This window comes from Moschus berezovskii, chromosome 1 (genome assembly GCF_049115385.1).
Source record: "Moschus berezovskii isolate FMDL1 chromosome 1, NW_MosBer_1.0, whole genome shotgun sequence".
Lineage (NCBI taxonomy): Eukaryota > Metazoa > Chordata > Mammalia > Artiodactyla > Moschidae > Moschus > Moschus berezovskii.
The window spans coordinates 73226253-73251550 of NC_142460.1; the positions used below are offsets into that span (position 1 = coordinate 73226253).

The 25298-nt window shown below is 36.8% G+C and overlaps 1 protein-coding gene and 1 pseudogene across 16 annotated transcripts in view; both read left to right on the top strand.

The window, feature by feature from the left end:
* The window catches only part of BBX (BBX high mobility group box domain containing), a 298700-nt gene that overhangs the window by 127213 nt on the left and 146189 nt on the right, over positions 1-25298 (top strand). For 14 of the 16 annotated variants that reach the window (XM_055418693.2, XM_055418272.2, XM_055418703.2 and 11 more), the window contains one exon: positions 7034-7107. The exons of the other annotated variants lie outside the window; for them this stretch is intronic. The gene's annotated coding sequence lies outside the window, so the exon portion shown is untranslated. The remainder of the gene's footprint in view (positions 1-7033; positions 7108-25298) is intronic. 16 annotated transcript variants of the gene reach the window in all.
* LOC129551211 (large ribosomal subunit protein uL16-like) lies at positions 17669-25057 on the top strand (annotated as a pseudogene).

The window sequence follows — 25298 nt, forward strand, 5'->3', positions numbered from 1 at the left end:
ACATTTATTGAGCACTTCCTATATGCCAAACCCTTTGTATTTATAACATCTTCTAATAATTTAGGGCAACCTGTAGAGGTGTAGGAATTGTTATCCTTCTGTCAATGAGGAGTGGACGCTTAGGGAGTCTCAGGAATTGGCTCACAGTGGCAGAGGAGTAAGTGAATGAGGGATACAGGTTTGGCCCCAAGATCAGTATGCTTTGCAGAACACCATGCTGCTAACTGTACTTTGCTGTTTATGAGACTGTGGAGAGAGAAAAAAAGAAGAGCAAGTTGCATTTCTCTCATTTGCCTACATTTCATGTTCCACTGTCTGATGTGAGCCCAGATCTGCCTCCTGCCCCTTCCTACATAATGAACTTAGGCCCCGTGTGGGTCTGTGCCCATGACACCCTTCTCCATCCTCTTCATTTCCTATATAAAGATTTCCTTGAGCAATCTAACTTTGGGGAAATTCTTTGCTTACCATTTTGACATTACACATTTCTTTCTGTTATTATGTAACTCAGTATATGTGTGTGTGTGTACGTGTGTGTGTGTGAGTTTGATTGCCTGTCTGGATCATTAACTTCCAGAAAACAGCGATCTCATAATACTGTTTGCATTGCTAATACATAGTAAGTCATCATTAATTTCTCAATAAAAGGTTATATCATTTGCATCTTTGTACTCTTGGTTGTAGATAGGTGGGAGGTAGTTTTTAAAGCATGGTTTTATAACTGGTCAATACTGAGTACTGAAGGGGAGAGGATTTCCACATCTTTCATCCTGTTATTTTAGCAGGTCTAACAATGAATGCTAGAGTTTTCTATCTGTGCCTGCTGGTCCTTTTCTACACCTTTTTGGGAATTCCAAACAGATGGACAGATGGTAATCACTTGTACTAATAGTTATTTTGCTTTACTGTTATTATCTAGTGAACTCTTAAGGCTTGTTTTGCTTTTTTTTTTTAAACTATGTTTAAGGTTTGTTAACTGTGAAAGACTCTGGGTCATGAGGAAATGCACGGGTCGGGGTGGGAAGGTGGTAACAAAGATACTTCAGATTTGCATCTTCTTTTTAGAAATTTCCATTTTCAGTGTAGCTGACACTTGTAATTTCTGTTAACGATTGGTGCCTAAGCTGAAATGCCTGTGAAATAAGCTTCAGCTGTAAAGACAGGCAAGGTGGGTAATTTTAACAAAAGTGTTGTCTTTTTTCATACCTTAATAAAATAATAAAATGAAGACAGTGACAATAAGAATTATGAAAAAAGACAACTCTTTTTTAAAACAAGCATATGTATTATATATTTCCAAGCATTTATCTTTGTCTGCATAAAGGTAATTTATTTCAGCAAATGATTTAACCGGAGCCTTATCATTTTTGGGAAAAAACATCCTTTGGCCTCTGCTATACCACAATGACCTGAGGTGTGGAATTGATTGATCAAAATTGCATAACAGCAGGTGTGCATTTTCAGTACTATATTATTTTGCAGTGTGCCTTGTACTACTACTGAGGAGATGAAAAGAATATTAAATACTTTGGGGGTGAGTAGGGGGCCTTATGCACATACAAGGCTGGGAAAGTTTTAGTTAATGAGTTTTTTTGTACTATAAATATGATATATTTACATAGAAGTAAGAGCTTGGCATTTGTATTTAGCTTTTATTTATAAACAACATTTACATTTTACTTGTAAACATATAGTTTAAAAAAGGGTGAATTGAGGAAGTAGCTTTAAGACAGGAAGAATCTTGTAGAGAACACCTACTTTGTAAAGTGGAGATCAGAATACATATTATTGGGGAAATGGAGAAAACCGGTGGAAGACGGAGTGAAAGAGCGGATGTTAAGACTGTCATTTGTGACGTGGATGAGTTTTGTCTTTCAGTTGAGTTCAGTTCAGTTCAGTCGCTCAGTCGTGTCTGACTCTTTGCGACCTCATGAATCACAGCACGCCAGGCCTCCCTGTCCATCACCAACTCCCGGAGTTCACTCAAACTCATGTCCATCGAGTCGGTGATGCCATCCAGCCATCTCATTCTCTGTCGTACCCTTCTCCTCCTGCCCCCAATCCTTCCCAGCATTAGAGTCTTTTCCAGTGAGTCAACTCGTTGCATGAGGTGGCCAAAGTATTGGAGTTTCAGCTTTAGCATCAGTCCTTCAAATGTCTTTCAGACGTCATACTAACTCTTAGATTAGAAATGCAGCCTCTTTCAGAGCATAAACATAATTGAAAATAATAATTTTAAAATCTACTTTCTTGGGTCTCCATTTTGCTTTTCTTCCAGTGTAAAAGCATGAATATTCTCTTTTCAGGAAGATGAGGAAAAACATTATTTCCTTCTCTAACAGTTTGGCTAATTTTGTTGTTGTTTCTGGCTCCATAAATTGAGAGGCAGTCTGTACCATGTGCTGTGTCACACCCAGCAGGTTTTTGTTTTGCTTTGTTTTTTTTTTTTTTCCATTTGAACGCAGTTGTTCCTTAGCAAATAATTGCAGTTCAGAATGACTTTTATTGAGCTTGATTGAATTAGGGTTATGTATGAAAATGAGTTAGTTAAAGCTTAGTCTGTTACCCAGAGAATTGATGAAAACATCAGAAAAGCAGTCATTCATGGGGATTTAATATTCTTCCATGTAAGTGGACAGCATGGTTGCCTGGAGTCTGCACTGACTAGGTTGTAGTGACATCAGGGTGCAAAACATACAATGTTGGCCTAGAAGGGGATTTTGCTATGATATGCCTTGAATATTACATTGGACATTAACACTAATGAGGGAGCCTATCGCATTGTAAAAAGTGGCATCTCATTTTTTTAGTATAATAAGCTTTCAAGACATAGTACCCCAAGGGGTAATGTGTAAACCATCAAGAAGCCAATTGCTTTGGGATAATTCAACGGTTGTTTAGGCCAGATCTTTATGATGGGTTTTTCAGATGCCAAGTTAGATGTCCTATTTGTGGTTAAGAGGTAAATAATAGATAATTAAAAGTTAGCACTCCCACCTGCCATGATAGTTTCTCAGAGGGAATCCTGAGCTGTGGCAGGTCAGTCCTGGCTTGGTATACATCCAGTGGGAGGCAGTTTCATGGGTGGGAAATGGGCCTTGGAAAAGGAGAAGGTTCTTAATGAGCTAGTGGGACTGAAGTCCTTGGGAGTTGGGAATTCAAGGCCCTGTGTGGGTGGAAGGGAGGGCTGAGAGGAAGCACCGTGTGACCCAGAGAACACAGACAGGCATGGGGTGCCTCAGTTGAAAATCTCCCCTGGCTTTCGTCTAAGGGCATACAGAAGTCACCGTTCTGCAGGATTGTATTCACCCCCTTAGACATTTCTCCTTCTTGCCCACCTGTCCTTCTGACACCTCACACAGCTGCCCATTTCCATCAAATCAGAACATTTTATGGTCGCCTTGTAACTTAAATGCAGACAGAACAGCTTGTGCTGAAACTGCTTTTCTGAAGTTACTCTGTGGTCATTTGTAATAGCCAGATAAAATCCGGAGTCTCTCAGTGTGGCTCAGAACTCAAAGGGAGTCTGTCTCAGGCAGGATCTTCAGCCTTGGAATTGACCTCTGTTCTATGGCTTATTCCCTGGCTGATTCTTTGGCTGCCCTCTCCTAAGTTAGTTAAGTCCAACATGATTTCTTTGTTATCCTGAGTTTTAAAATCCTTATTGGTTATAGCATAATCAACCTCCTTCCTCTCTCTGCCCACTTTATCCATAAATATTTACATCCTATGTGATAAATTATTGAACAATAATCAAAGTAAAGTATAGATTTGTTCTATTTGGGGGGTATATATTTGATTATAGAAACAAATCTTAAGATTAGTGAGAGTTTGTTTTTGAGCTCCTAACAGAACTTCTCTACATAGGATATAACATACTTTATTTCTCAGATAACCTGCACTCACTTCTTAAACTAAAAGGTAAGTAAATCTCTAAACTAAAATAAAAATTTGTTGTTCAGTTGCTAAGTCGTGTCCCAGTCTTTGGGACCCCATGGACTGTAGCACGCCAAGAATTAAACCCACACCATCAAATTTAATTTTGGACCCTCCTGTCCCAACTGTGGCACTATCAGTTCAGTCGCTCAGTCATGTCCGACTCTGCGACCCCACGGACTGCAGCACGCCTTTTTCCCCTGTCCATCACCAACTCCCGGAGCTCGCTCAAACTCATGTCCATTGAGTCGGTGATGCCATTCAACCGTCTCATCCTCTGTTGTCCCCTTGTTCTCCTGCCTTCAATCTTTCCCAGCATCAGGATCTTTTCTAAGGAGTCAGTTCTTCACGTCACGTGGCTAAGGTATTGGAGCTTCAGTTTAAGCATCAGTCCTTCCAATGAATATTGAGGATTGATTTTCCTTTAGGATTGACTGGTTTGTTCTCCGTGCAGTTCAAGGGACTCTCTGAAGAGTCTTCTCTAACACCACAGTTCAAAAGCATCAATTCTTCGGCACTCAGCTTTCTTTACGGTCCAACTCTCACATCCGTTTATGACTACTAGAAAAACCATAGCTTTGACTATATGAACCTTTGTCAGCAAAGTGATGTCTCTGCTTTTTAAAATGCTATCTAAGTCTGTCATAGGTTTTCTTTTAAAGAGCAAGTGTCTTTTAATTTCATGGCTACAGTTACCAACTGCAGTGATTTTGGAGCCCAAGAAAATAAAGTCTGTCACTGTTTCCATTGTTTGCCCATCTACTTGCCATGAAGTGATGGGGCTGGATGCCATGATCTTAGTTTTTTGAATGTTGAGTTTTAAGTCAGCTTTTTCACTCTCCTTTTTCACTTTCATCAGGAGGCTCTTTAGTTCTTCGCTTTCTGCCATAGGAGTGGTGTCATCTCTCCCAGTTGTGGCAGTATGAATTAAATTCATTTTTTTAGTTTATACCAGTTTATTTACTTGATAAAATAACTTGATAGTTATTTATAGAAATTCATGATTTATACCTATTTCATAATTTTTCTTTTAATGGTTCTTGATAGTGGCTTTTATAAATTTATATGAAGAAAAAGCATGGAAATTAATATATGAGATAGTGTATGTCATTTTCTTAAAATAACAGTTTTAATGTTAGTTGTCTGCTAAGTCACTTCAGTCGTGTCCAACTCTGTGCAACTCCATAGACGGCAGCCCACCAGGCTCTGCTATCCCTAGGATTCTGCAGGCAAGAACACTGGAGTGGGTTGCCATTTCCTTCTCCAGTGCATGAAAGTGAAAAGTGAAAGTGAAGTCGCTCAGTCTTGTTCGACTCTTCGCGATCGATCCCATGAACTGCAGCCCACCAGGCTCCTCCGTTCATGGGATTTTCCAGGCAAGAGTACTGGAGTGGGGTGCCATATGATAATTAAGGAGAGACTTTTATACCGTTTATTTAATCAGTTTTTGAAATTGTATGCTTCCTTCGTAACAACATAAGCATTTAATTTGAAAGTATTCGTGTGTCCCTTGTAATTTTCTTCACAGATCTGGATTTCTTCTTTCATCCATGCCTTTGTTCTAAAAAATGTGGATAAATGAGTAGTATCTTGTGAGAACTCATATAAGACCACTTAATATTTTATTCTTCCTGGTTATTGTTTTCTTCTGTAGCACTGGGTGACAACTGAATTATCTAAGTCTAGTTAGGATTACTCAAATGAATCATTACACATTTTTGATATTTAATGTATAAGAGCAAGTTCGTCCATATTGTAGTGGCTGAAAAAAAACTTTAGCTAACACATAAAATGACTAACAATATTGATCAAGCAGTAAGCCAGTAAGTGATACCCAGTTTCTAAAGTGTGTTGTAGCCTACTGATTGTAAAGCAATATATTGTCATAATACACAAGGGAGTAGGAAATTATCTCTTAGTTGAGTGTGATTTAGTATTACCATATGAAGCACTTGAGAAACTAAATGAATCTGTCTCATATAGAAACTGAAATAGCTTAATTAAAAAAAATTGTAATTTAGGTATATGTCTATATTAATGATGACCCTATATGCGAGACAGCAAAAGACACACAGACTTTTGGACTCTGTGGGAGAAGGCGAGGGTGGGATGATTTGAGAGAATAGCATTGAATAGTATGGTACCATATGTGAAATAGATCACCAGTCCAGCTTCGATGAATGTGACAGGGCACTCAGGGCTGTTGGCACTGGGATGACCCTGAGAGATGGGATGGGGAGGGTAGTGGGAGGAGGTTCAGGATGGGGAACACATGTACACCTGTGGCTGATTCATGTCAATGTATGGCAAAAACCAGTACAATATTGTAATTAGCCTCCGATTAAAATTAATTAATTTAAAAATAAATAAATTAATTAATTTAAAAATAAATAAATTGGAAACATTAAAAATTTTAAAAATTTCACAAAAAATGATAATTTAGGTATATGTCTATATTTGCAGTATTAATATAAAATTTTATTTAATTTGTACCCTGATTTCAATCCTCTTTCTTTTATTTATTTCATCATATGTAGTTAGAAAGTAATTTATAACAGCTTTTCTCTATTTGTGTGTGTTCCCCCACCCCTTAATAAAAGAACTATCTTGGCTTTACTCATCTTTAAAACATTTAAAAGATAAAATATAAGCATCTGAACCATAGCTTAATTGTGGTTAAGCTTTAACTGGTTCGGTTGAACCAGTCATTTCAAATAACTTGACTTTAGTCAGGATGTCATTTTAATTCCATGTTTTTCCAGAGGATTTGCCTGTAACTCTATACCTGAATTTAGTCAGCAAACTAAGAAGTAATTGCCTGTAATTCTTTGTCTCTGTAACTTTGGCCTCAGAATTCCCATTAGTAATTTTAGTAATCATCTTTTTGTTAAATTAAAGTTGACGATAAATACTTTAGGTCTTTTTGTCCTCAGTAGTGTTAGTCCAGGGATGTTTAATCATTTTCCTCATTTTGATTGGTTGGCTGTTAATACATCTTATTTAGGGATGATTTTGCTAAAGGAGACTAAGTGTCAGAGTAGTTGGAAAGGGCTTCTTGGCTCACCATTTTAATCACTTTGCTATGGGTCCTCCACAGAATCCTGCTGCATCACAGAAGTTGGAAGTTCTGATGTTCCATTGACATCACAATGGAAAGTCTTGACTTGACCGGTAAGAGCAGCCCCGTGGTGCATCTTACTTAGTTACCTGGAAGCAGTGAAGCAGTCAAGAGCTATGTGGTATCAGAGCTGGTCTCAACTTTTTCCCATCTGATGGATTCACCTTCCGTATTGATCAGGGAAGTGTGATAATTGTGTATTTTTACTTGTCAATTTTATTAGTATTTTTAAAGTGACACGTAATCTCTGTTATCAAGTAAGTTAAATTTTCCTTTAAGGTAATTAATTTTTAAAAATTAACTTTCAGAATTTCTGGCTTGTTTCTCCAGTGTAATGGGCTATTGGTAAAAAGTCAATTTATTCAAGTCCACAGTTATCTAGAGAATACATGTCTTAGTAAATATTAAATTGGTTTGTTCCCTCAAAGCTTTTTGTATTGCCTTTGGCTTTAAATGAAAAGTGAATCAGTATCAAAAAGCATTATGGGAGCTTAAAAAAAACTATTAAAAACAATAGAAGCAGGTGTAGCAGTACCATAAAACTATTTTGAATATGAAAACCACACAATGAAGAAAAAGTTGAGATTTTAAAATGTATACATGTGGCAAATTATATCAAACTTTGAAACTCGCATACTATAATTCTGCCCTTCTGTCCATAAGTTGTATTCAAAACTGCTTCCTTTGGAATATCTTAGGATTAATTTTAATAATGATTACTTAAATGCATAGAGTTTTCTTAGTCTGGGAATAAAAACATGTGATTAGTTTACTGATGTTTGAATACTTTATGGTGAACTGATGATTTGTAAGACCAAGGAATGTTACATAAAATGAACAAAAATAGTAAATATTGTTTAGTTGCAATTTTCAGGACATGCACTTATTCTTCAAATTTTCAATTCATGGTAAACTTAAATATTTTCTGTTCTTAAGTATTTTTGATAGCCTATTGGGTCTGTCTAGAAAATCTGTGTGTGCTTTTTTTGTTTTAGCAAGTACATGACCGAATGTTGCTTTTATGATTTTATGATATAACAAGGCCTCTGAACCATTCTTCTGAATGTTACAGTGTAGGATTATTTGCATTGTAAAAATAAATGCCATTTAGCTTGTAAGTGTGTTTTCTTGGATATTGAAACACCAACAAAATCTTATTGCCAGTGAGTGGACTGAGATTTATTTATTTCTCCTCCTTTCTGTACTATCCTTTAAGGCATAATAAGTCAGAAATACAAATTCTGAATTTATGAATGGCAGTTAGGATACTGTTGACTGTGGTTTTGTGGGTCAGCAGAATAGACTACAGAAAATTTGAATATCTGTACTGAAATTTCAAATATGTTCTCCATTACTAATTCTAAAGGGAGTGAGTATAGTGAGATTTAAAGAAAATTAAATTTGTGGCAATATTCTGAGTTTTCTAAATATGAGTATATATATAGAAAATAAAGCAGGACCTTTTATATTACCTATTCAGAGAACTATATCATCAATATGCAATTGTGTGGCAGTCTTGACTTAAGTAGCCATCTGATCTTTGATCTCTGAATGTTAGATTACTTCAGTAAAGTATTTTTATTGACTATAAGCAGATACTGACAGAAAATGCTGATAAAATTTAAGAAAACTGACACTTTATACTTCTAGTATACATATATGTTCATCGTAATTACAGTATTAACTAACAGAAAATATGCCATTCAAAATTAGGAGTAACTTAGGAAACAAATCTTGGAAAATGTTACCTAGCAAAACGGTTCCAGGGTTCAGTAAATCTGGGAAATAATGCTGTTTTATTCAGCTTAGGCAAAGCTTTGTTTAATTAAACAGAGTCCCTAAATCTTAGTGTTTTATAGCAGTAAAAGTTTCTTTCTCACTCATGTTCGTGTTCCTGATGAATCTGTTGCCACTCTGCTGCATGTCCTCTTCATTCCTGGACCAGAGCTGAAGGACAGCCTCTCTGGGGTGAACAAGTCTTGTGGCAGAAGGAGCCAGGAATCTGGACTCTTTAAATTGCTGTTTAGAGGCCGTGTATGTCACTACCTGTTAACATTTCATTGGCTAAAGCATGTCACATGGCCAGCTCATGTCATAGGACAGGAGTGGCTTCTTAAGAGGAGTGGTGTAGGGAATGCTGATAGGGAGGCACAATGCCTATTTTACAGGTAATATTTGGATAATCCTGTCTTGGGCTTTTCTAGACAGACAGAATGCACCTTGTATGTTAAGCTTCCAGAAGTCCTATAAAAATCAGTCTATTTGACTGGAAAATTATATGTGAAACTTATATGTGGTACATGGAACATATTGAACTTTGAAACCTATCTGTGAACAAGTTTTAGGGAATGAGGAGTTCATTCAGTTCAAGAGTTTCCTTAAGTTTTGAACATTATCACTTTTACACTATGCAGTAAGTGGAAATATACCCTATATTAAGCTTACATTCTTGTTTTATAAGTTGCTTTAAAATGAAAGAAAATTACTGCAGACTGGACCCTCTGTGGTTTGAATAGAGTTTGAGAAGGGAAATAATGATCCTCATAATAAGTTCTTCCCTGTGTTTACTGGGTTACAAGACTTTTGACAGATACCCAATTGAATATAGAGGAAGAGCATCAGAGAATGGGTAGTTTGTTTTTACCAGTAGTATGATTACTTTACCATGATTATTTTACCATGTAATGGTAATCAAGTGCTTCTACTTAAAGTCAATTTCAGGAATCATTCTGGAGAGAAAGAATACACATACTATAAGGTTTTCTAATGTACATGAGTTTTCTAATGTACCCCAAGGTCGTATTCACTATACAGTGATTGCATTACCCTGTCCTTTCAGTTCAGTTCAGTTCAGTTCAGTCGCTCAGTCGTGTCCGACTCTTCGCGACCCCATGAATCACAGCACGCCAGGCCTCCCTGTCCATCACCAACTCCCGGAGTACACTCAAACTCATGTCCACAGAGTCGGTGATGCCATCCAGCCATCTCATTCTCCGTCGTCCCCTTCTCCTCCCGCCCCCAACCTTTCCCAGCATCAGAGTCTTTTCCAGTGAGTCAACTCGTCTCATGAGGTGGCCAAAGTATTGGAGTTTCAGCCTTAGCATCAGTCCCTCCAATGAACATCCAGGATTGATCTCCTTTAGAATGGACTGGTTGGATCTCCTTGCAGTATAAGGGATAGGCATAATGAACTCCTCAGCTAGTGTTATGATTAATCCCACAAGTTTCATAAAATGTTGTGACCACGCCTGTGTGGATTAAGATGATTTAAATATTGAGGATTATACTATAAGCAGTGCTTTCCTTAAGATTGGGGAAAAGGAACATTCTTAGAAATCTGTGAATTCAGAGAAATTTAGGCATAAATCATAGTTCTGGAACTTTTAAGTTGAAAGAATTTGGGTGATTATTTAACCTCTGTGAAATTTTGTTTTCTCATCTTAGTATTGGATAGCGATCTCTACCTCATGCAGTGCTGATAATGAAATGAGGGAATTAAGTTGAGTGCCTGATACAGTGCCTGGCACATGGGATGCTCTCAAGAAATGGTAGTTAAGAAATGTGATCACAGTTCAGTAATCTTGGATGCACTATAATATACCTTTATACAGTATATATATGTATAAAGTATGTTTGCATATTTATATTTAAACACACACTTCCAAGAGTTTTAAAAAATTGTCCTTAATGTAGAAGTATCCTACAGATTTATTGAAAAATAAAAGTGGCTTTATCCTTATCTGAAAAGGTGAATCCTGTGGAAGTACTAGTCACCCTGTGAACTAATAAATCAGTTCTTGCCACTGAGAACATAGAAGTCCTAACAGAGTGATTGCCAAATGTGGATATATGGCCTCGCCTCTGAATTTTAAGGTTGGCATCAAAGAAATACAGTTTTTTATAATCTCACATGATACGAGAACAAGAGAAAGTGCTACAGAAATTTTCTTCAGCATGTAGAGCAAATGCTGTTTGGTTTCAAGAGTCAGCATTTCTACTTCAAGATTTCTATGCTGCTGTTTTCTAGTGAGGCTGAGATTATTTAAATTCCTTTGATGACTTCTCTGTTGGCATTGTCCCTTCACACTCAGAATCAGGACAGCAGCGATATCTCTTAGGTTCAAAGCTTTATGTTATTTCTCAATGATAATTTAATTTAGAATAACACACAGTGAGTTGAGTGAGCGAAAGTCGCTCAGTCGTGTCTGACTCTTTGCGACACCGTAGACTATACAGTCCATGGAATTCTCCAGGCCAGAATACTGGAGTGGGTAGCCTTTCCCTTCTCCAGGAGATCTTCCCAACCCAGGGATCAAACCCAGGTCTCCTGCATTGCAGGCAGATTCTTTACCAGCTGAGCTACCAGGGCAGCCCTGATAACACACAGATACATATAAATAATTTGGGGGTGATTTGTTTTTCAAATTGTCCCACGTGTTTCTCTTTATAAACGAATCATCATTGTAGCAACTACCAGTTATATATTCAGCTGGATCATTGATAGAGTGAAACTATTTCAAAAATAGAATATTTTCATTTTTAGAGCCTATATAGTCTGCTTGGGCAGCCATAACAAAATACCACAGACTGGGCGACTTAAACAATAGTTTTGTTGTTGTTGTTGTTGTTGTTGTTTTTACAGTTCTAAAGGCTTATAGTCCATGGTCAAGGTGCTGACAAGTTCTGTTTCTGGTGTGGTTTCTCTTCCTGGCTTATGGACAGCTGCCTTCTTGCTGTGTCCTCACATGACCTTTTTCTCTGTGCGTGTGTGGAGAAAGTGTGCTCTGGCCTCTTCCCCCTTCTTATAAGGACACCAGTTCTATCAGATAATGGCCCCATGCTAGTGACCTTCTTAACTTTTACCTACTTCTAGGGTCTGTCTCCAGCCACTCCAGTACTATTGCCTAGAAAATCCCATGGATGGAGGAGCCTGGTAGGCTGCAGTCCGTGGGGTCGCTAAGGGTCGGACACGACTGAGCGACTTCACTTTCACTTTTCACTTTCACACATTGGAGAAGGAAATGGCAACCCACTCCAGTGTTCTTGCCTGGAGAATCCCAGGGGCGGGGGAGCCTGGTGGGCTTCTGTCTATGGGGTCACACAGAATCGGACACGACTGAAGTGACTTAGCAGCAGCAGCAGCAGGGTCTGTCTCCAAGTACAATCGCACTGGGTTTTGAGGTTTCATTATATAAATTTGAGAGCAGCCAATTCAGTTCATACCAAAGGTATTTGTTTTTTCTGTGCCAAAGAGAGAAGAGAACGTTAAAAAAACTTTCGTTGTCATTTAATCTATAAACAAGAAGATCTGGTTTACTGTATCATCTAAGATTCTAAAAATTTATCTTTGACTCTTTGGAATGGGAGACTTTTGAAATTACTAAATTCATATTTCTTCTGCTTTGAAGTCACTGTGCATCAAGAAAGAATATCTTTCAAGGGAAGGAATCAAATCGAAGAACTTTTGAAAATCAGAGTGTTTTGTATGATGGAGGAATAGCATCATTGTAAAAATTGATTTCCATGTGTATTCATTGTTGACTTGATATGGAATGTATTTGAAAATTAGGTCAAAGAAGAGACACTTAACTTTTTGAGATACATGTTTCTGCTTACTATAATCAAGCCAATTCATATTTTTCATTGCTATATTCTTTTACTTTATTCAGCAGGAAAATAGCATAGTCTTAAAGGTTCTGGAAAATAGAAAGAAAAGATTCTGCATTTGAAATAAAGCCAGCAAAAGCCACAACAGAGTACTAAATCTCCTGTTCTCCCTGTTAATTTTCCTGCCTCCCTCTCTTTCTTTTTTTAATCTCCTTTTTTCATCCTCTTCCTTTTCCTCCTTTCCTCTGATATTAACTCTTAGGTTAGGTAATCATTGTATTTCTCAAGTAATAGTCTAAATGCAATTCTTTGAACATCTCTGTAGTACCTCTTTCTAATACATAGGAGGAACCTTCAGTTGATGAGTGTTTTGGATTAGTAATCATATTGATGAAGGCTCAATTTAACTCTTAGTTTTACTTTTGAACTTAAAAAAAAAAGTGTGCTCTGTGTCACTAGAATAATTTGAGTGTCTTATGATTTGATGCCTATCCTAAAGAGAAAATAGACCATAAGGAAACAAACCTTTGAGGTTCTCTTTGTGTAATAATAACTTTAAATTGATTTGTAATTTTTTTCTTCACCTTGTGTGTTTACAGACTAGAAGATAAGCTCTCGAGGACTGATCTAATTTTGTGGATTGCAGTTAATTGGTTGAAAGTTATTATTTTACCTTTTAATTACTTTTGATTTTGATTTCCTTCTAAAGCTATTTACAGATGACTCAAACTTAAGCCTTATATATAATAAATTTTAGCAGTGTATTTCTTTTTCATAGGCTCAGTCTACTGATTATTAAATTTACTAGTTAAGGACAATACAAATAAATTGAGACATGACCACTTCATCCATTATTACTACTCTGAAAGGTAGATAAATTATTTTTATAGTGAAATCCATATTCCCTTTGATTTCTATTACAGAGAATTGTGTTTCTCCAGGAAAATGAATGGATCTTGTTGTTGTTCAGTTGCTCAGTCATGTCCAACTCTTTGCATCCTCTGTGTTCCCGTTCTCCTGCCTTCAGTCTTTCCCAACATCAGGGTCTTTTCCTAGGGGTTGGCGCTTTGCATCAGATGGCCGAAGTATTGGAGCTTCAGCTTCTGCATCACTCCTTCCAGTGAATATTCAGGGTTGATTTCCTTTAGGATTGATTGGTTTGATCTCCCTGCTGTCCAAGGGACTTTTCAAGAGTCTTCTCCAGCACTTTCGAAAGCATCATCTCTTTGGTGCTCAGCCTTCTTAATGGTCTAGCTCTTACATCCTATGTGACAACTGGAAAAACCATAGCTTTGACTAGACGGACCTTTGTTGGCAAAGTAATGTCTCTACTTTTTAATACACTGTCTAGTTTATCATAGCTTTTCTTTCAAGGAGAAAGCATCTTTTAATATCACGGCTGCAGTCACCATCTGCAGTGATTTTGGAGCCCAAGAAAATAAAGTCTATCACTGTTTCCACTTTTTCCCCATCTATTTGCCATGAAGTGATGGGGCCAGAAGCCATGATTTTAGTTTTTTGAATGTTGAGTTTTAAACCAGCTTTTTCACTCTCTTTCACCTTCATCAAGAAATTCTTTAAGAATGGTGTCATCTGCATGTCTGAGTTTATTGATATTTCCCCTGGCAATCTTGCTTCCAGCTTGTGATTCATTTAGAATGGAATTTTGCATGATGTACTTTGCATATAAGTTAAGTAAGCAGGGTGACGAAATACAGCCTTGACGTACTCCTTTCCTAATTTTGAACTATTTTGTTGTTTCATGTCCAGTTCTAACTGTTGCTTCTTGACCTGCCTATAGGTTTCTCAGAAGGCAAGTCAGGTAGTCTGGTATTCCTGTCTTTTAAGAATTTTCCACAGTTTGTTGTAATCCACACCATCAAAAGGCTTTAGTGTAGTCATGTTTTTCTGGATCTAAATGGATCTAATGGGGTGAAATTTCTCATAACATTGCTTTCAGAATTTCCATGCATATTAATGTAAAATACGTACTATATTTACTGGGTATTCTGTGCATGCACAGGTAAGTGTAAATATATATGAGTGAATACATGTAATTTTTTCAGGTAACCTCTTCAAGAAGCCTAAAGCCTTAAGTTTACATTAGAGGGTCTGTTTTGTTTTGGGCTGTATCCCCCAAACCTAGAAATGGTGTCCAGCACATGGAACCTGCTTAGTGAACATTTGGTGAATTAGTAATACAAGAGTTCACATTTTATTAATTGTGTATTCCATTGATATTGATATTAATAAACATCCCCAGGTCTACTTGGAGTTATTCTTCCAAGTCTTAGTTCAGGGGGAGGAATGTTCCTCATATAAGTCTTTAAGTTGCAGTTAGTCCTATAATCAATAAATGTTAGTGAGCTTAAGAACTTAAAGTGATCAGCAAAATAATTTCTGGGTACCTGTTGTATTGTTCATAGGGTACATTGAGTCAGCAAGAGTTTATTAAGACTTGTAAGCCTTCTGCCAAGTACTTCCCTAACACTTTACCAGTGACCTTTTGAGTGGAGTACATGTGAAGGTACTGAGATACAAGGAAGGCAAATTGGTTCAGGCTGGGTCACAAGAGATGATGTATGGTACTTGTATTTAGTTAATATGTAACAGAAAGGTTGACTTAAGTCCACATTTAGATGTTTTATTCTTGGGGGGGTACTATTTTTAGGATATTTCTATATTCAAATTTTTAAAGATGTTAGAGAAGAACATTGTGTTTTGGTTTGTGTGTGTATGTGTGTGTGTGTTTTGATTTTATAAACTTTTGTAATCTGCTTGATTTTCGGTCCCAGATGGACCGAACTGATACTCTGAATCATGCACTTAATATAGTTTGTGAATACCTGCTATGTTTTCGGTATTTGTTAGAGATGCCTGTTCATCAGATAGCTGTATTATATAAAGAGACAATAGAGGAAAGTGTGAAATTAGCAGCCACTGTCAATCCCCTGTTTAAACACAAACCTCTTCCTCTGTCAGTCATTTTGTTTTGCCATTTGCTGACACTTGCAGCTCATCTCCTGGGCTTCCCTGGTGTCTCAGCGGTATAGAATCAGCCTGCAATGCAGGTTCGATCCCTGGGCTGGGAAGATCCCCTGGAGGAGGGCATGGCAACCCACTCCAGTATTCTTGCCTGGAAAATCCCATGGACAGAGGAGCCTGGCCTACTACAGTCCATGGGGTTGCAAAGAGCCAGACATGACTAAAGCGACTTAGCACTCATACATGCACAGGTCATCTTTCAGTCCATTTAGTGACATAAATACTTAAAGGAATGATAGTTTTTGGGTTTGAAAGTTTTTCCTGTGAAGATAATGGGTTTTCTTTATTGCTGACATAACATAAATCTATCTGTTGATGGTAAAGGTGTGCCGGTTATGTTTCTCTTTATTAATTTTGAACTGATCACCAAAGTCATAGAATTTTTTAACCCATTATTCCTTCTTTAATAAAATATTCCATACACTAGAATTTATAATGTGCCTGTGATAAAGTATTTTAGAACTTTTACTTCCCAATGCTTATAAAGATTCTTGCTGCTAGATTGTCAACTGCCTAATACTCATTCTTGATTCCTGGAGATTAATATGATAGGTAGATAGGTAGAAACTTAAAGATTTCCTTTTAGAAGACAAATTTAAATGGATCACTGTTTTCAGCTGTAATTTGATCTCAGAAGCATGGGCTCTGGAGTCAGATGGACTGTACACAAGACTAAATCCAACTCAGTTGATTACTGATTGTACTGTGGGAAAGTTACTTTTCTTCATCTGTGAAACGGGGTGAATATGGTCTGTGTATGCTGGGAGGGGTTGGGGGCAGGAGGAGAAGGGGACGACAGAGAAAAAGATGGCTGGATGGCATCACCGACTCGATGGACATGAGTTTGAGTGAACTCCGGGAGTTGGTGATGGACAGGGAGGCCTGGCATGCTGCTATTCATGGGGTCGCAAAGAGTCGGACATGACTGAGCGACTGAACTGAACTGAACTAAAGGTTCTACGAAGATTAAAAGTGCTGGAGGTTACACTGCCAACCCAGCACAGGGCAGGGTTGCTAAGAAAATGTGTTTGTTCTCACAATGGACAGTAGGTCAAAGTGCTATTTGACTTTTTTACTGCTTTAACTGTTCCTTGAAATGGAATTTCAAGCATGTTATTATCTCTATTCACAGCAAGAGAAGTGTCTTTACTATGTTGCACATCTTTATTATATGAAGTCTTTATTGAGTACAGGATTGGTTTTAAGTCGTTAAAGAATAACATTTACTCTTTATATTGTTAAATATCTTAAAATATTTCCTATGCCATCATAATATGATGTTTATTTATACTTTGCCCAGTTTAATTTTGCAATTTTATTAAAGCGTAATCAAAGCTGAAGTATATGAAAGTATTAGGAGATAAGTCATCTATCATTCAGTGAAGTACAGTTATTTTAGGAATATTATTGCGTCATGCAGTGTTGGTATTAACAAAATTATCACCTCAAACAACAAGTAAATTATTTACGTGTAAAAGTACATTTTTATAATCTACACAATTCTCTTCAAAAACTATAATTATTTTAATAAAACAAAAAGCTGTATTATGAATTCTTAATGAAATTTAAAGTTTGAGAGCTATTTTTGTAAATTGATTATTGCAACCTAACTAAAAAATTAAAAAAATTTTAAACAGCTGTGACCTTATTATGACCTTATTCTACTAGATTTTCCATAAACCAGAGGAGCAAGATTCTCCTTAATTTTAGATCGTTGGCTTAGCATTCTACAATTAATTGATCCAAGAGAAGGAAGTATTTTTATTTCTAGTAATTTTCATGAGCATGAAGCATTACAGTTTTGTTCTTTGTCTCTAGTAACTTTTATTTATTTATTTTTATTATCTCTATAATTAGTATATCTCAACTGGTTTTGAAGATAATTTAGGACTAGCTATGAAAATACCTTGATTCCTTGAAAAAGCTTCTCTGTAAGTTAACATGTTTGTATTAGGATATTTGCGTGGTCTTTTTATAGCAATTTTGCCCTTTCCTAGTCAAATAGGTGAATTTTCTAAGTATAACTATGCATTTTATAGACTTTAATTATGTACTTTTTCAACTATTAGTATACTGATATCAAAATTCTAACCTTTTCTGGCTCCCCTGTAAGAGTGAAGAGTGTTTGCACTCTTTTTCTAGCACTTGTATTCCTTTTTTAGAACCTGAACTGCCTGTAGTAATCTCTCTGGAAAAAATGCTTTACTTAAAAGGTAAAAGTAACATACTTTCTGTTCCTCTTATTTATCTGATAAATAGTTACTGGAACTACTGTGTTCAAAGTGTTAGACATTGTCAGGGTCACGTTATGATAATAGAAGGCAAACTAATTAGATAGAATATAGATAGATGAATAAACCTCGCTAAGAGTTCTGAGGAAGATCTTAAATTCCAGGTAGGATATCAGGGAAGACTACAGAGAGGAATAACTATAGAATCTGGAGAAGGGGAATGCAGGCATACCTCAGTTTATTGCACTTTTCAGATATTGCATTTTTTGCAAATTGAAGGTGAGATAGCCTTGTGTTGAGCAAGGTTATCACCATCTTGTTTTTTTTTTTCTTTCCAACAGCGGTCACTTTATGTCTGTTTGTCACATTTTGGTAATTCTTGCAATGTTTTAAACTTTTCCGGTATTATTGTATTCATAATAATGATCCATGATCAGTGATCTTTAATGTTACTATTATAGAAAATTATGACTTGCTGAAGCCTCAGAGATTGGTTAGCATTTTTAAGCAATAAAGTATTTTTTAACTAAGGCATGTACCTTTTTTTAGGGTTAATGCTATTGCACACTTACTAGACTCTACTATAGCGTAAACATACTTTTATATGCACTGGGAAACCAAAGAATTTGTGCAACCTGCTTTACTATGACATTTTCTGCATTGGGGTAGACTGGATCCAAATCCACAGTATCTTCAAGTATGCCCTAGACCCTTTTTGCTATTTAAATGGAATGTTTGTAAGGGTAAAATGGGAAATTTTGGTACAGAGCTGGATGTAAGAGGGTCTTGAATGTCAGGGTAAATTTACTTTTTTCTTTTTTTTTTTTTTTAAGGCAGATAAACCACTGAAAATTTTTAAGCAGACAATATAAATGAGATGGATTGAAAGGGAAAAGAAATAGGCATAGGAAAGTTTGGTTTGAGGGGCTTTAGCATATCCCGGGCAAAAGGAAATTTGTTTTTCTAACAATTTGAGAGTTGTAAATAGGATCATTGTAGGAGACATGAAGGTTATACCCTGTCTTGAAGTGTCTTAAAATACTCACCAAATCAAATAAGTCTTTTCCCATTTTTCAAACAAAAATTAATAGATACTCACTTTTAATGATTCCTTTGATGAAGATTTTCTCAAATGTCTGATGCTTGCCACTATTGACGTGTGTGTGTTTCTGTTTTTAGTGACTGTAAATTTAGCTTTCACTCTAAGAATTTCTCAAAGAATGCAAACCCTGTCTTGTCGCTTGAACCAAACTACTAATGTGCAGAATTTAGCACCAGATTGAACTTGTGTTGGGGATGTAGAGGAATCATAAGAGGGAAGGAAAGCAGTGGGGGTTGTTGAAAAGGAAGTCAGAGGTAGGTTTTTAATACAAGTTGTAGATGTTTAAGTAGTACTACTACTGGAGGTAGACCGATTTGTGGGAGGGGATGGGATGGAATGGATTTGAAACACAAGAGGATATCTGGGTGATTATGCATAGGATGTGTTTATGAGTTTGTTATGAGTTTGGAAGAGATTCAGCTGAAGATAGGTATAGCTTCAGAGAGAGGTCGTGAAGCTGAAACTTTGAAAACTGGTGAAAGTAGAAAATAAGGCTAAGACAGATCCTTTGAAAACACCTACTACTTGTTAAGAGAAGTATAAAGGAAAGAAAAACAATCAAGTCTGTGGTGGGAAAAGCAATAGAGCATAGTGCTAAAGAAGATGGGAAAGAGTTTTCAAGAAAAAAGTAAGAGACATTTAATGCTTTAGAAAGGTGTTTGGGCTTTTCCCTTTGGCACGCCACTGAAGATTCTGGTGTTGCCATGAGCCACCGCCCTGCCTGGTGTTACCGGTATTGTAAGAATAAGCTGTACCCAAAGTCCCACTTCTCCTGAAGTGTCCATGATGCTAAGATCCACATTTTCGACTTCAGGTGTAAGAAGGCAAATGTGGATGAGTTCACACTCTCTGTGACCACATGGTGTCAGATGAGTATGAGCAGCTCGCCTCTGAAACCCTGGAGCCTGCCTGTATTTGTTGGTGAAAAGCTGTGGCAAAGATGGTTTTCACATCCGAGTGCAGTTCTACCCTTTCTATGTTATCCGCATCAGCAAGATGTTGCCTTGTGCTGGAGTTGATAGGCTCCATACAGGTATATCTGGTGCCTTTGGAAAGCGTCAGGGTTCACACTGGCCACGTCATAATGTCCATCTCCACCAAGCTGCAGAACAAGGAGCACGTGATTGAAGCCCTCTGCCGGGCCAAGTTCAAGTTTCCTGGCTGCCAGAAGATCCACATCTTCAAGAAGTGGGGATTTACTGTTTAATGCAAATGAATCTGAAAACATGGTGGCAGAAAAGCGGCTCATCCAGGATGGCTATGGGGTTAAATGCATCCCTAATTGTGGTCCCCTGGACAATTGGCGGGCCCAGCACTCATGAGAGCATCAGCGCTTTTCCCCTCCTTAATCATGCTCACCAATAAATGCTATTTCCTGTCAAAAAAAAAAAAAATGTTTGGGTTAGGTGTTCCATGGGTCCTTTGGAGAAAGTAGTTTTAAAATTTTATTATTAAAGTATAGTTGATTCACAACATTTATTATACAGCAAATGATTTAATATTTTTTGCATTGGGCTTCCCCAGTGGCTCAGCTGGTAAAGAATCTGCTTGCCAGTCCAGGAGACTCAAGAGACTTGAGTTTGATTCCTGGTTCTGGGTAGATCCCCTGGAGAAGGAAATAGCAACCTGATCCAGTATTCTTGCCTGGAAAATTCCATGGACAGAAGAGCCTGGTGGTCCATGGGATTGCAAAGAGGCAGACACAATTGAGTGCACATGCACACATTTTATAGATTATGCTCCATTTGAATTTTTCTTAAAATATTGGCTATGTCCTCAGTGCTGTACAATATATTACTGTAGCTTATTTATTTTATACATAATATTTGTACCTACCTTTCTCTTGCCATTCCCTTTTCCCTCTCCCTGTTGGTAACCGCTAGTTTTCTCTATCTGTTTTATTACATTCATTTGTTTTTTTTTTTTTTTAGATTCTACATAAGTGATAATAACATTTGTCTTTCTCTGATTTATTTAACTAAGCGAATGTCTAGGTCCATCTGTGTTATTACTGGCAGAATTTCATTCTTTTTTATGGCTGAATAATATTCCGCATGCGCGCGCGCGTGTGTGTGTGTGTGTGTGTGTGTCTTTGCACACATACTATATATACCACATCTTTTATGCATTCGTCTGTTGATGGATGATTGGGTTGCTTTGTTATCTTTGCTCTCGTAAATAATGCTGCTGTGAATATTGGGGTGCAAGTATCTTTTCAAATTAGTGTTTAATTTGGGGGAGATGTATACTCAGAAGTAGAATTGCTGGGTCATCTCGTATTTCTACTTTTAGTTTTTTTGAGGGACCTTCGTACTGTTTCCTGTAGTGGCTGCACCAGTTTACTAATGGTGTACCAGAGTTCCCTTTTCTTTATATCCTCGCCAGCGTTTGTTGTTTGTGGACTTTTTTGGTGATAGCCATTCTCACGTGGTTTTGATTTAAATTTGAAGAAGCAGTTTTTGCAGAGTAGTCAAGGCACAAAGTATTTATATGTGTTTCAGATATTGCCCCTCTCATTTCCACTTTCTTGATTTGATTTTTAGATGAAACTCTTATGTTGAGCCAGTCTTCATGGAAGGATATAAACTGACTTATAGAGCTACTCCCTGGGAACATAGAACTCATCTTCTATAAATATAGTTTTAATATTCTTTTCTTTAAATGTGTTACCTAAGATTGCTTCAGATCAGCTGCTAATATCATTTCCTCAGATACACTTCAGTGTTACTTTCTTTAATATATCATCATCAAACATACTTCCTAAATGCCTGACCCACAGGGGCTTACATTTATTATGTAATTGGCATTATAGAAGGATAATAAGTGAATCCCTTGTCATTGCCAGTTCTTCTTTTACAAGAAGTACAGTTTTACTTTTAAAAAAACTTTCTGTTTTAATAAAGATCTCACAGAAAGCTTTTTGGATTAGTAGGGCCACCTGCATATGAGATTTCTAGGTTAGAATCAAATACACAGTTACTTTTGTTTCCATCTGCAGAGAATAGTTGTAAGGATATAAAAGACTCAACCTAAGAGTAGTAATAATGTTTATAATTTTAAAGAACTGTAGTAGTTATTATTTGCATTTTATGTGCTAATTTCTCTTTTTATATAGAAGTGTGTGTGTGTGTTTAATCGTCACAGTGGCCCCTTAGATGCAGATATCTTTACTCTCTTTTCATTTATGGGAAAAATGAAGCTCAGAACATTTAAATCAATTGTGTGAGCTTTTTGCCTAATTGAAAATAGAGCCAGGATTCAGATAAGCTCTTTCTGACTTTCAAAGACCATGTTCTCTACATGGTCCATGCAGTTGAAAGATGTATTTGAAATTTGAGTTTTAACACCGTTGGTGGCAACTACTCACTCCAATTTGGGTGCCCAGTGCCGCATTACTTTCTTCCTTTTTTCTTCCAACTTGGGATGACTAGATAATTTTCATTTGCTTAAACGTATTGTCATTCTCTACTGTTGACTGTCAGGCAATCTTCTGCATATTTAATTCCCTTATTTATTCTTCACATCAGTTATATTTCTCCTTCAATATTTTATTTTGAAATTTGAGACAAATAGCATAAGTTTATACTCACCACCTAGATTCTGCCATTGACATTTTACTTATTACTTATTTTATTATACTATCTATAATCCGTGCATCCATAAATTCATTTTTGATGCATTTAAAAAGTAAAGACATCACTGCAAATATCCTAAATACTTCAGTATGTATATTATTGACTGTAGCTCAGCATTTATGTACAACTTTTTTCTTTTGATGTAAAATTTACATTCACTGAAATGCATAAATCTTAAATATACATTTTCTGAATTTGATAAACTCATATACTTACCTGTGTAACTCAAATACCTTTGAAGACATAAAATATTACTACTGATAGGTGTCTCTCGTTGTTTCCATTTTGTGCCTGAGGAAACTGAAACACAGTGAAATTAAATACTCTGCCTGAGGTCACACTGCTAATTGAAATAGAGCTGGAATTCAGGCTCTGGGAGTCTGGTTCTAGGGTTTGGGCTCCTAACAGCACCCTCAGTCTGCCTGCAGATTGCCCTCACATGTCCAGGGATCCTTTTACATTCACATGTACAAATGTCATATTAATTTATAACATAAGAGTGTAGACACGGAAATAGTATGTATGGGATTAGTGAGAGTAGAAATGCTGTTCTGGAAATGCCTTACATCCTTGCAAGAGTATATATGGCAAGAGACACTAAGAAGGAAAGAAGTACCTTCGTCAAAATACCGTGGTGAATGTCTGTGTAATGATTGTGTCTCAGCTGGCATCCTTGACTGATGTTTCCAGGTATAAAGTGACAGTCAGTCTCTTAGTGACGACACTGAGGTTCAGGAAAATCCTAAATGGCACTTGGATGGTTAAAGGTAAATAATATTCAGTGCAGTTTTGTATTAAGCATATTTTTGCTCTACTATGATTACGGCGAAGGCAATGGCAAGCCACTCCAGTACTCTTGCCTAGAAAATCCCATGGATGGAGGAGCCTGGTAGGCTGCAGTCCGTGGGGTCGCTAAGGGTCGGACACGACTGAACGACTTCACTTTCACACATTGGAGAAGGAAATGGCAACCCACTCCAGTGTTCTTGCCTGGAGAATCCCAGGGACGGGGGAGCCTGGTGGGCTTCCGCCTATGGGGTCACACAGAGTCGGACACGACTGAAGTGACTTAGCAGCGGCAGCATGATTATTAGAAAATTGTTCATCTGTGTATGGTATATGTAGTGCCACTTGCCTTGATGTCTCAGGCTCAAATAATAGAATTAACCAATTTGGGATTTATAGTTGTGAAATTTGTAAAGCTTTTAGCAAAGAAACTGAATGGAATTCTTTGGCCTTTCCAAATTTCATAAAAATGTGCATAAATATTGAAATAAATGATAACTTATTTTTTGTTTGTAGTTCTTAGGCATACTATTCCTGTGAGAAGAAATTTCATTTTTCCTGCATTGTGTTCATATCACAAGCCATATATTAAAACTGACCAGTTTCTTTTGTTCCTTTATTCAATTATGAAAAAGTACTGTCATGTTTTTTAAAATCCTAAGTGTTGTTCAAAAAGCAAAGACAAAAAAACAAAAATCATGTAGTTAACAAGACCTGGCCTGTCACTAGAGGGCAGAACAGTACTATACTTGATTTGACAATTTAAAAAATTGCTGAACATGGGAAAATGTTGATGTACGATTGAATAGAAGTCTCTTTGTATTTCTATTTTTGTGTCTTGCTGTGAAATCCATTGACCTACTTATTTCACTTGTATCAAAGGAGCTTTGCTGATAATTACAAAAAATTGATTACAATTGATTGCTTGCAAAAAGGCATGGTTATTTTGGGAGAGCATCGGTATATCTCAAGAGAAAATGCAATGCTTACCAAGAGGTGCATTAAAGTACTTCTACTGTATGCAGTACTCTGAAGTGGAGTTGCAGTATAGACTTTAGGTGTGGCATCATGAGAGGACACGTTTGAGACAGGTTTACTAGTATTTAGATGTAAGAACTCATTGAAATATAGAACTTTTGATCTTTCAGCTGATACTTGTTGAATCATTAAGATTTTGAAATTATAGTTGTAAAAGCAATGAACTAACTCTAGCCCCTTTTTAAAATGTTAAAATTTTGTCAGTGCCTGTTCACACAGTTTTACTTCTGTTTGAAATTTTCTGTTGTTCTGATGTAGTTTCATTTTGCTTTATTTTTTCTGATAGACTTTTTAAATAATTCAAGCTCTAAAATTATTCTAGTGAGTAACCTCAGCAGTTCATTGTCTGAACGCATAGTTTTATCTTAAGTGTGTAGTTTGAATTTTATTCTGTAAAAACTGTTTGGATTTATAAATGATTTCATTTGTAGTAGAGAATATGGGATGTCAGTAAATGTCCTAGAGTTTGGAATTAGAAGATTTGTGGCCGCAGTTTTCATGTTCTTGCCTGTGGTCTTGGGCAAGTCACATTACCTCTCTGAAGTAGCCATTGTCTAAGTTGAAGAATTGGAAAAATATTTCCATATTTACTACTAGGTTACTTTGAGAATTGTGTTTTTATCTGTGTAGATGTGTCTCCAAAGATGCTACCGTATAAGGATGAATTTTAAAAAAGATAAATAAGCTCAGAAAAAGCTTAGAAATAACTTTGAAGTGGTCAATTATAAATTTAGTAACACAAAGGCACTTACTACAGGAGTAAATGACACAAAAAATGTGGTTTCCAACTTGAAACCCAA